Raw genomic sequence first — 11,618 nt, 5'->3', positions numbered from 1 at the left:
AGGCAGGGTCTGTCTGTGGCTGGTGTGCACCAGTCATGTCATTTGAATGTTTCCATGGAGAGGCACAGAGCTCTGTCCTGTGTCCTGCCCACTTGCCGTGTTGAAAATAAGTTGGAGGAAGAGACACGGATGGCGTGTTTATCAAATTTGCAAATCACACAAACCTCTGGAAAAAATGGCCTCAAAGAGGCTTCTCACCATCAGAGAGCTGGGGTGGACCAGGGCAGAGCAAGAGGGAGGTCCCGTGCTCCTTTTAACAACACGGTCCCCCGCAGGAGCACAGCCTGGGCACGCCTGGTTCCAGTACAGCTTCTGTGGGCCCGAGTGTGGCCAGAGATGACAAAGCAACCCTGTCTTCACCTCTCCTCTTTAACTTTCCATAATGTGAGCTTTTTCTCAGGCTGCAAGATCGGTACTAAAAATCCTTCCCTACTTAGTTATGGCCTTGCTCTGAGGACAAATTAAGTCAGAAGGGGTAAAGAGCTTTGAAAAAGGGAAAGCTCTGAAATTCAAAATAGTATTATTCTTTGTTGTAAGGTCCTTTCCCTCCAAAAAAAAAAAAAAAAAAAAAAAAGAATCTGACAGTCTGCGAGAGATAAGCAGAAAATGATTCAGCTTAGGCTTCTGTTTCTCCAGTTTTAACCCCAAACTGGTTAAGCATGCTGAGTGGCCTCGGTGAACCGTGTCTAGCGCTCCTCAGTTTCCTCAGGTTCCAAGCCCCTCCTCTGGCAAGCCTGCTCCCCACTGTCTCAAAGTCCGAGTTTCCTATGATTCAATCATAATTCAGAAAGCTCCCTCTCTGGCTGAGTCTTCAAAGATGCAGATCGAGTGCCTGGCCAGAGTGAATGACAGCTGATTTGGGCTGGGGCCTTGGACTTCCATCGGTTTTTTTAATTCCTTGCGTCCGTTCAACGGGCAGCACTTTGAAAGCACAGTGCCCTCATTGCTGCACGGGCCTTGGTTCAAACTGTAGATGAAAAATCTATGCATTTTTTTCACTTCCTCTGGGGCACACTGTGATTTCACTGGACAGTTGCAGATTCAGAGCGCTCCGAGGCTGAGTCACCCAGAAGAATGTCCTGTGACATGTGAGTTGTATCTCTGCATTGTCACCATCGCAGCCACAATCATGGGCACATGTACATTTAAGTCAATTACAATTATAAATTCAATTCCTTGGTCACAGCAGCCCCGTTCTAAGTTTTCAATGGACACATGTGGCTGGTGGCTGCTGTATTGGACTGCATGGGTCAGCCTTGGCTACATGACAGGATGACCTGGGGATCTGTAAAGAAGACCGATGTCTGGCTCCCAGCCCACATGCCGGTGTGGCTGGCCCTAGGGATCCTGGGCACGTGGGCTTTTAAGAACTCCTGCGTAATCCAGATGCCTGGCCAGGGCTCAGGACAGCCGCCCCCAACGTCTGGGCTGCAAGGGCGGTCCTCTCTGGCCCTTTCTCGCATTAACCTTGAGAGCTAACCATCCCGCAAATGCCCGGAGATATGTCTGCTTCTCCCTGAATCCCCACGTCTACCTCACCTCCAACAGGCTGTAAACGCCTTGGCGGGTTAGTCTCTGGGAGATTCAAAAGTGCGAGCAAGTGATGACCAGGTGGGAGGAGACATTTGTATCAACGGGACCCATGTTCCAGGCCCAGGGTACATCCAGAAGGCTGATGGGTCTGCGTGGGCGCCCGTGGGCATGTCCGCATGTCTTCAACACCCCGTGTGCTTCCTCCTCCTGTTCCAGGACCAGGAGACATAGAACCAGCAGAGGGGAAAGTATACCAGAAAATAAAATGGAGTCGTGAGGTAGAGAGAAATGGAGGGGGCCTTCTCAGAACACAGTGGCCAGGTGTTTCCCTGAGGAGGGGACATGTGGCTGAAGCTGGCAGCGTATACTGGGCCATGCACACGGGGCGGACATTATCCTCATGGCGTACAGATTAATTACTCTGAGAAGAGCAAACAGTACATACAGTCATTTAAAATTATTCTTGGATGTCTGCCAAGTGCGAAAGTGAAGGCGACAAGAAGTACTGGGAGGAAACTGCTAATGGCCTCTGGGCTGGGTCCCCAGGAGGGTCAGTCTGCCCTACTCAGGTTGGGAGGAGAGGTGACCTCCACAGAAGGAACACTTTGACACTTACCCATGTTAAAGGAATATTTTGTCGCCAATTCCAGGGGCTCAGATCTCAGAGTGGATTTAAGAAGCTGGGATACCCAAATGAGATGTCTGTGCTGTCTGTCCATGATGAGCTGACTGCACAGCCCTCTGCACTCTCAAGCAAAGCCCCAGCGACGCCGACTTGTACAGGCTGGAGGTGCGGGAAGGCTGGGGCAGAGTCGGGCCCACTCATTGCTTTGCCTCCAGAACCTGGCACACAGCACAGCAGGCCCCAAAGAAATCTGTGTGGAATGAAGAAGTGAATGGGTGACTGATGTGTGGTGGGAGAAAGGGCAGCTGCTGAGAAGACAAGGTCCCCAGCTAAAGCTCGAGGTCGGCGACGACTTAGAGGCCTCCATCTGCAGCCCTGGCCACAGTGCGCACACTTCTGATGACTTCCAGTGTTTTCCCCAAATGCCAGTGCTCCAGTACTGACTCTTGAGAGGTCGTCTAGAGAGGCCAGAGAATAGGCAGGATGCACGAGGCTGAGAAATAAGAGATCCAAGGTCAACATGGCTCCAAAGGTGTCATAACGAGCTGAGTGGCTATGGCAGGGCTTCTTGTGGTCCTATAGAAATTAATCTCAAACACTGCTTGATATCCTTTAAATTAGTGTTTAAATATAGCTAATAAGCAAACAATTTTTTTTTTCAGTTTTGCTTTTAATAAAGAACAAAGGATTAAGACACAGAGAGAATGGCCAGATAAATGGGAAGCCACCCAGACCAGACCGTGGCTGTCATGTCACAGACACACCACCAGCCAACACAGAGGCCCTTGAAGTCCAAGGCTGTCAGTCAGAGCCAGGTCCGAAGGCAGAGCCATCATCTGCATCCCGGCCATGGGCTGCGGGCAGCAGGTGGAGGCACTGAAGGGGACTGAGTCCTGAATTTTTTTTGTCTGTGTCATTTTCGATCAAGTGTGTCATAGAGCTTCCTGTTTCATCTCCCAGTTATTCTGAAACAAAAACATGCATGAAAAACACAGGTCACTGCCAACCACACTGAGAGACAGTCACTCAGGTACGTGGAGACCAAGAAGGGAAAGCCAGAGCGTAAATGCCATCTTGAGCTGGGGTCGAGTTGTTTGGTGCCAATGCAGACAGCGGCACCGACAAGGATTACAATGGTGCTGGGGTTGGGGCGTCTTTCTAAAAATAATGCAGAAGACACTGAAAAGGTAGAGGCTCCCAGAAGCTTTCTGCCTGCTTATTGGGTCAGGGGCTGTCCTGGGCAACTGAGGCTCGTCCCCTGGAGCCCCTGTTGGCCCAGCTGAAGAGTCACACAAGACCTTCGGGACAACCCGGGATTTGCCGAGGCGATGCCCTGAGCCTCCTCCTCAAGGTCCAAAGAGATGGAAAGGAGGTCACCATAGAATTGTTACCATATGAGGATGGACTGGGAGGAGGGCATGACCTCCAGGCCCCTCCTTCTCCCTATCCCGGGAGAGTTGGCCCCCAGGACATGAAAGCATAGCAGCCAAGGAGCTGGTACCACAGCCCCAGTGAGGCCAGGGAAGGGAGGATGAGAAGGGGGCCCTGACCTGGCAAAAGCCTGAGGACAGCCCACAGCTATAGTCCTACTGAGTCCTGCTTTGCCACCTGAGACCCACACATTTCGGCTCCTAAGTAGATGTGGTTTACAGAAACTCCGTGCCAGAGAAAGCATCGCCATGAGGGGAGGTCAGCTCCACACCTGCCCGCCACACCCTGTGCCTTGTCTGCCAACCACTCCTGATGGTGAGAGCAGAGCCAGGCTCTGCCCATGACGACTCAGAGCTTCTTGGGGGCCCAGCTGTCACCACCCCGTGCAACCTGCCCAGACGTGGCCCTGGTTCGCAGGGAACTGGTGCCCCAACCCCCTTCTCTGATTTTTGTTAAGGGCACAAGGCCCTCCGAAGAGGGGGAGGGTGCATGCTTTCGGAAGGGCTCCATAGTCCTTGGCATAGTCTGCACCAGACCCCGAGAGCTCGGAAAGTATGGGAGGCTGCTCGCACTGGTGCATCGTGTGCGTCCCAAGCGTCTGTGCAGCCAGCGCTCATGCCGGCCTGCAGGGTGACGGCATGGGCTGAGGGCTGTCCATGCGGCCAGCAAGGAGGCAAGGGGGAGGGTGCATGCTTTCGGAAGGGCTCCATAGTCCTTGGCATAGTCTATACCAGACCCCGAGAGCTCGGAAAGTATGGGAGGCTGCTTGCACTGGTGCATCGTGTGCGTCCCAAGCGTCTGTGCAGCCAGCGCTCATGCCGGCCTGCAGGGTGACGGCATGGGCTGAGGGCTGTCCGTGCGGCCAGCGAGGAGGCATCTCCCACACGTCATCCTGCTTCCCCACACTCACGGCCGGTTGTAGCCATCTCCACGTATCTTTTCAAATTCTGTACTGTTTCTCCCAATCTCTTTGCCCTGGGATCCCCTACACAGGAGTCAGCACATCACATAAACACCTCAGCCTTCATGTTTGTCCTCAGTCTTCATTTACTAGTGGTGGTGAAGTATATGCTTCCCGAGGAGGGGTGACCCTGTGGGATCTAACACATGGGAACAGTACTGCTGAGGGGAGTCTTCTGGGAAAACCAGCTTCCTGGCGTATTGTCACATCTTACAGTCCAGACGAGGCTTTACATGCAGAGCCTTCCTGGGTGGGCGAGAGAAACAGGAACCAAGAAATGCACTGGTGGCCGGCATGGGTGGCAGGGGAAGCCTGGTTCCTTTCGTTCACCCCCACAATGTGGGGTGGGGGTGGGGCACTTCAGAACTTGGATTCCTCTCTGCCCCAGTCTGAGTGAGGTGAGAAACCTGGGCCACAGCCCGGCTTCAGCGTAGAGCACCAGCCATGTGGATGCGACCAGAGTCACAGAGAGGACCATCTCTCAGGCACACGAGGAGGAAATTGGCAACTTTCTTCAGGCCACACTGGAAGAGACATCACTGGGACGCAGACTGGGATTGCTCCCATCTAGTCCCAGATTTCACGGCACAGCCTGAGTTGGCTCATCTGGGACTCTGGCGTGGGCGAATCCATCCCTTGGGACTCTGTGCTGGCCTGGCTGTGCAGTCACCAGCAAAGACATCCAAGGCAGCCTAACCCAGCAACGCCAAAAGGCTAGGCCCTCACCAGAGCCACCACACATGTGGCTTCCCCAGTGCCTCCTCGTGCTGGGACGGGCCTGGAGGAACTTAGGTCACACATTTCTCCCTCACTCTCACTCCAGCTCCCTCAAGTCTCTAGTATTCAGGGAGCCCAGGTGGTCTGCCCACTGTGGGCACACAGCATTGCTGTCCCCTGGGTCTGAGGGGTGGCCTCAGGGTCACACACCACACTATGAACCTGGTCCCTCCCTTACCAGGGACCTCGGATGTGGTGCAGGCCTGCTGGGTGCTCCTGAGCAAATTCCCAAATTACGCCATGTGCTGCTGGCAGTGGGACAAAAGGCTCCTGGCAGGGGACACTGGTAAGGAGGCAGGAACAGCAGCTCAGACACCCACCGCCCCACTGAAGGCTCCCAGACAGGCGTGTTGCCCCTCCATTCGATCTCAGCCTCCACTCCCTAGACAATGAGTCTCAAACGAGGACAGGAAGACCACAGATGTCACTCTGCTATGACATCTACGGTGCTGCCCACACCCCATCCTGAGAGGCCATGGCAGAGTCCCCAGCCATCCGGGACAGACACACCCGGGCCCATTAGGCTCTAGGTTTCCATCAGCATTTGGGAAAACCAGCAGCCCACACTGGCATCCTGAGGCCGTGCCTCAGCTGATTGTGACCACATGAGAGCGGGGACAGCGTGTCCCCTCTGTGAGAGAGGACAGCGTGTGCCCAGCAACACCGGGGCACTGGCTCTCAGGCCCACTGTCCTCACTTTTCGGAAAGTCAGGACCAGGACAGCACACTTGGGAAGCCTACATTGTTCATCCCAGGTGAGTTTAGGGATAAGTGACATGGGTCCCTTGTGGATAGGAGGACGCTGTTGTCAGGCGGGGGAGAGGGGCACATCCAAGTCCTCAGCTTTGTCTCTGAAGGGCTCCCACATGGAGAGCTGAAGCTGTGTAAGGCTGAGAGGATGAGATAGTCTCCTGGGGGGATCCTCCCAAGAAGCAGTTTCTACAAAGTGTTCCCTGCATCACTACAGACCTATCCGAGCTCAGAAAGATCCGTGTCCCTCAGTCCCTGAAAGCAGAGTGCAAGCCAGCCCCAGAGTGAATCCAGGATACACTCAGTCCCCCTGGCCAGAAGCTCTTGCCCCTCAGATCATACCCTTAGGGTCTCTCTTTCATCTGGGAGCATCCAACAACAAGGAGTAAGCTATACCCATTTTCAATTCAGCATCCTGACGGCGAAGCTCAGCCACCTTCAGGGATGAACAGGCACTCACAGGTGACTCCAGCCAGCCCCCTGACCCCGAGGACCTTGGCAGTTTGCCTACTTTCTGGGACAGAGCAGTCGTCCCTCTATTAGTACCAAAGGTGGAAACAGAGAGAAGGGTGGACGACCCACAGGTCCCCTCACTGGTTATTTCCTGACCCAGCCACACCTCCCTTAGCATGGCCACTTTCTCTGTTCGTAAGATAAAACCCGCTCTTCAAAGAACTATACCTTGAAAACAGTTTAGCAGACCTGGTTGACATCATGACAGGTAACCTTGCTGTCTGGTTACTGGGAAATGTACGGGGCCTTCAGAAAGGCTAGTTTTATGTGCAAGGTTGTACCTGGACATATGAAGGGACCTTCAGCATCAGAGGAAAATGCAGACAGCCAGCAGGATCCGTGAGACCTTGAGGTAGAAGGGACCTTCAGCATCAGAGGAAAATGCAGACAGGTGCGCAGTCACCACGGCTGTGGCCCTCAGAGTGGCTCCCTGTAGTTTTCTGGACCAGCGGCCCCATGTAACCCGGACATTTGCCAGAAATGCAGACTTCCCACCCTTCCCAGACTTTCTAAATTGGAAACTTTGCAGGCAGGGCCCAGGAATCCTGTTTGCACAAGCTCCAGTGACTCAGACCCAGGCCCAGCAGTACCGGTGCTGACTGACTCGGGCCCCTGGAGACGCTCTTGGGCACGGGGCTGCGGCTCTGTCCCCGGTGACCGTGCATAACTGCAAGTCGTCCGTCTACTGCTGTTCTTGGCTGAGTGCCCATGTGCTTCATGGTGGCTCTCTCCCGAGACCCCATGAGGGGATAGAGCAAGAGGCCAGAAGTTGTCCAAATAGTCAGCAAGCTCTTGGGGTGACTGAGGACAGGTGTCAACTCCCCTCGTCCCTTAGTTCCTTTTCTGGGTGCTGCTCCTCTGCAGCTCAGCCAAGCACTTGGGGACCCCACCCGCACCAGTGGGCCCTCCCTGCTCATCACACTGTCTGCTGGCGCACTGCACACCCCTGGGACCCCTGCCCCCATGCTTAGTCCGCTTTGCCTGAGGACGGTGCTTAAGCCCTGAGGTCCACTGGCATTTTTCTCAAATGAGATAATAGAAGATGTGACCACTGGCTCGACTCTGCTCACTGCCACGCTGGGGAACAGGGGAAAATTTCTCACCCGACTCTGACCATGCCCAGGTGGGGACACCAGCAAAATGCTCGCCCCGCAGACAGGTAGGAGGCAACGTGCGACCAGGCCCCAAAAAGCTAAAAAAAAATAGTTTGTTTATCATTTTTAAAAAACTAACCTCATACAGGAAGTATGAGAAGAAGAAGAAGAAGAAAAAAAACACACACACAAACCCGGCGACACTGCAAGTGGCAGAACTGGAAGTGCACACATTTGTTGCAGATAAATGCATGTTCCTCCGTTTCCATTTCCCGCTGTGTGGGGTGCTCTCAGATGGTGGGGACCAAGCAAGGAGCGGGGCCTTGGGTCCCAAGGCACAGACTCGGCCGAGATAAGGCCGTGTGCATGGCAGGGCTGCGCCCCGTTCAGGCCTCCCTACAGGTGCGGCTGTCCCGCCAGACGTGGGGAAGAGGACGCCCAGAATGGAAACCGCGTCGGGGGACCGTCCCACACACCGCCTCTCCTGCCCCACGGCCCGCCGTCCTGAGCTATGGACCGGGACTCCCTCCCCCATGCAACTTCCAGAAGTGCAGCCCTAGCAGCGGTCAGCCCAGGTGACACCATGTCCTGGCCTCACATCTAGGCCAATGGCTGTGCAGCTCTTCGGGACAACAAGCTTGCACTGGCTTTTCTTTAAGGACACTGAGGCCACAAAGTCAGGTGCAGAACACACAGCCATCTGCCCTCTCGGGAATACAGCTCCACTGGACTTTAAAAATAGGAGCAGAGCACTCACTCCGTCCACCTAAGAATGAGAATGAGTAAAGCAGGAGGCTCAGACATTTCCTCTTTCCCAGAGCAGAACACTAGGAGGACGGGAAAAGGAATCTTCCCCCCCAAATGCGAATAAACACACACACTGAAAGTGTGCACACACTGAAAGGTGACCAAAGGATTTCAAGTCAGACTAAGAAAGCCAAGGTATGAAAAAAAGAAAAGAAAAAAGAAAAGAAAAAAGAAAAAAACTGCATACCAAAATCTCAAAATAGAACCAAAACCTGCAAATCATACTCAGGAGTGTATTGTGAACCCATGTTGAAGCACCCTGTTGAAAGGTTAATAATTTTCCTACCGAAACTGAATGTGGGTTGTGAAAGAACATTAAAATGAAGAAAATTTCCCCGTGGCTGCTATTTTATTATCACCAAAGCCATCAGGTTTCAGTTTGAGTTATTTGTATTTATTTGTGAAAACAAAGATTAAATAAGTAAAAACATAAACCTCATCCTAATTATTGCTCCAGAGTATATGATTTTAAAGACCCCCCCCCAAAAAAAAAAGACCATCGCACACACACTCAAGGCAGAAGTCAAAACAACAGGAGAGAGAGGATGCTGTTATCTCTTTCTATCACTTGAAAAAAATGTATTGTCTCGTGTAAAACATTAATATTTGTTTGTAGTCTGTGAAAATAATATGAGAATCGATGTGTACATTTAGCTGTTGAAATTTCTGTCTACTGCATGCTCAGGTAGAGAAGTTTTTTTTTTTTTTAACTGCTAACTATAATTTTTGTTTTATACTTGCAAGAATGTAGTAACAGCCTTATAATTCAATGTTGAAGGCTTGGGGAAAAAATGGAATTTAAGTGCTGCTTTAAAAGATCAAATTATGAGCTTTGAGACATTCAGGATCAGCTGGAGCTTGGCTGAAATGTGGGGAGTAGGTACAAAGCTGGGTTTTAACTCAAATGTCTCTCAGATGACAGGAGCAGCTTGCTTTCTGAACTTTTAAAAGAAATCCATTAGATGAAGTAGTTAATCAGAATCTATGGGTGAGCAAAAACTTCTCTTCATGTACAACACAAACATCAGAATGAAAAAAAAACATGCAAAAAGAGCTTCAGTGGTCTCACATCACCGAACAAACTGTTTTTTTTACCTATTTTGTGTTGCTGGCTTTTGTTATCAGCCCAATCGGCAAATTGTGGCCAATTTTGTCATGGTTTAAGCAGACATTTTGTTCCCAAACTGCTATCAACATTTTAGCTACCAAATACAGTTTATGAGAAATTGAATAAGCCACGATACAAACAGAAAAGGTAGCTATTCTTACTAAATTAACCCCCTTTTAAGGTAAAAATGACACATACACATAACAGATTTAAACAAAGAATTCTAGCAAATTGAAATTCTGAAACAATCTAATCAGGCTTTCCTGGAAAAAAGAATAATTACCGATTAACCTACTGACTGGATTTTGAAACCAGCTACACGACATTCCCCGATTCTGACCACCATGACACCATGAAACTTGCTTTTAATGACACGACTTGTCATTTCTATTTCTCATACACACATCAAATATTACTTCGACCCTGCAGAGCAAAATTCTAAAGGAGTCGATCAAATTATGCTAAGGCAAAATAATCGGTTAAGCAGTTATTTACTACTGAAAATAAATGACACCCACGTAGTTCATCTTATATATTAATATTGAAACCAAATGGCAGTCTTATACCGCAAATCATTTCAAAAAAAAAAATAATGAAACTAGTTTAAATGAAAACACAAGGTTTTATTTTATGAAACATTAAATATGAAGATCAAAATGATAGAAAGCTGACAGGGCTTGCTAAAATTTGTTTCTGCTTATTTACAACAATAAATTGAAAATAAAAAAAAGAATGAAAGAATTCTTGCTAAAAATCCAAGAATCAGTCCTCGGAAGAAAAGTAGAATTTCAGACAGAAGACTGAAGAAAACCCCTCTGCTTCCAACCCCACCTCATATTTGAAGGCACAGTAATCTATACAACACTTTTAGACTTTAAAATACCAGCATGCCCACACACTATATCTCAGATTAAACCAAGGAGAAAATGACACATTCTGAAACCATTTTCTAAAGCTTCTTTTCCTGATAACACTCAGGTTCGTACAATCAAATTAATGAGTTTCTAAAAAGCCCAAACAACTCTCCATAAAGACACAGAATTGTTCATAACAGCCTGGAGACCTTTCTAGATTTTTCAGGCAATATTTGGAGCATTTTCATTTACTCGCTTTTTTTCATTTAGAAAAGTTAAGCTGTTTTTAATATGTCTGTTAGAAAGAGGACTACTCAGTGCTTTGGCTAAATTGAGGAACAATTTGAAAAATAGCAGTAGATCAGCCGGGTATTGTCCTAATCTCAAACAATTTAAAAATTAGTTAATTCTTTCTTTTTCCCCACATTCTTTGCACAAATATGTATGCTCCTAATCTGTTCATACTGAAAAATTCTTAAAGTAGTAAAGAAAGGAAACACCACAGGGAATGAGAAGACACTGCTCCTGAAAGTGGATTTCTTCATAAAGTAGAGACAGGCAAAAAACAGTGCAAAGAAGTAAAAACCAGTAACAGAATCCAGGGAGAACACTGAAAACAGAATTGATTGACAGGGAAGTTAGCAGGAGGGATTCTGAACCCTGGAGAATAGGCACACCTGTGGTCAGTGCAAAACACTGTCAGTGAGGGAGTTTTGCCTTTGGTAAACTGAAGCGATGACGGTGGCAGGGTAATATCACCTCCTGTCCCAGGTAATGTGTGACACTGTTTAACACCAGACCTAAAGTATGGGATTCAAAATTTACTCTTCATGTTTTCAAGTTCCAAATTTTTTCTACATTACGTGAGTGTTCTGACACTTTAAAGCAAGTAGCCTGAATTATGAAAGAACAAACAAACCAAAAAACTTTGAATGAACACTACAGCTAGAGATGACAGGGCGTAAGAAGACTCTGGTAATCACCTGAATTTGTCACCTTGAGACATTTTCTGTATGAGTGTCTCACCCTGGCGTACCTGCCCTGAACCCATCCAACAAAACCAAATGCTCACACTCAGAGAAGCCTGATTCCCCTCATGCTCGCCGCTCCTTCGAACACACGTCTTCCCGTCCCCCGACGGAAGACCTGGGAGATGGGCATGTTA

At 49.5% G+C, this 11,618-nt stretch overlaps 1 long non-coding RNA gene across 1 annotated transcript in view; it reads right to left on the bottom strand.

Moving 5' to 3' along the window:
• Positions 1–533: 533 nt before the first annotated feature.
• Positions 534–11,618, bottom strand: part of LOC112477845 — a 56,982-nt gene continuing 45,897 nt past the window's right edge. The window contains exon 2 of the long non-coding RNA XR_003045592.1: positions 534–2,651. This is a non-coding gene — a long non-coding RNA (uncharacterized LOC112477845). The remainder of the gene's footprint in view (positions 2,652–11,618) is intronic.

This window comes from Pteropus alecto, unplaced genomic scaffold (assembly GCF_000325575.1).
Source record: "Pteropus alecto unplaced genomic scaffold, ASM32557v1 scaffold223, whole genome shotgun sequence".
Taxonomy (NCBI): Eukaryota; Metazoa; Chordata; class Mammalia; order Chiroptera; family Pteropodidae; genus Pteropus; species Pteropus alecto.
Note: the sequence above shows the minus strand (reverse complement) of the source record. Positions and strands in the feature narration are given on the sequence as shown.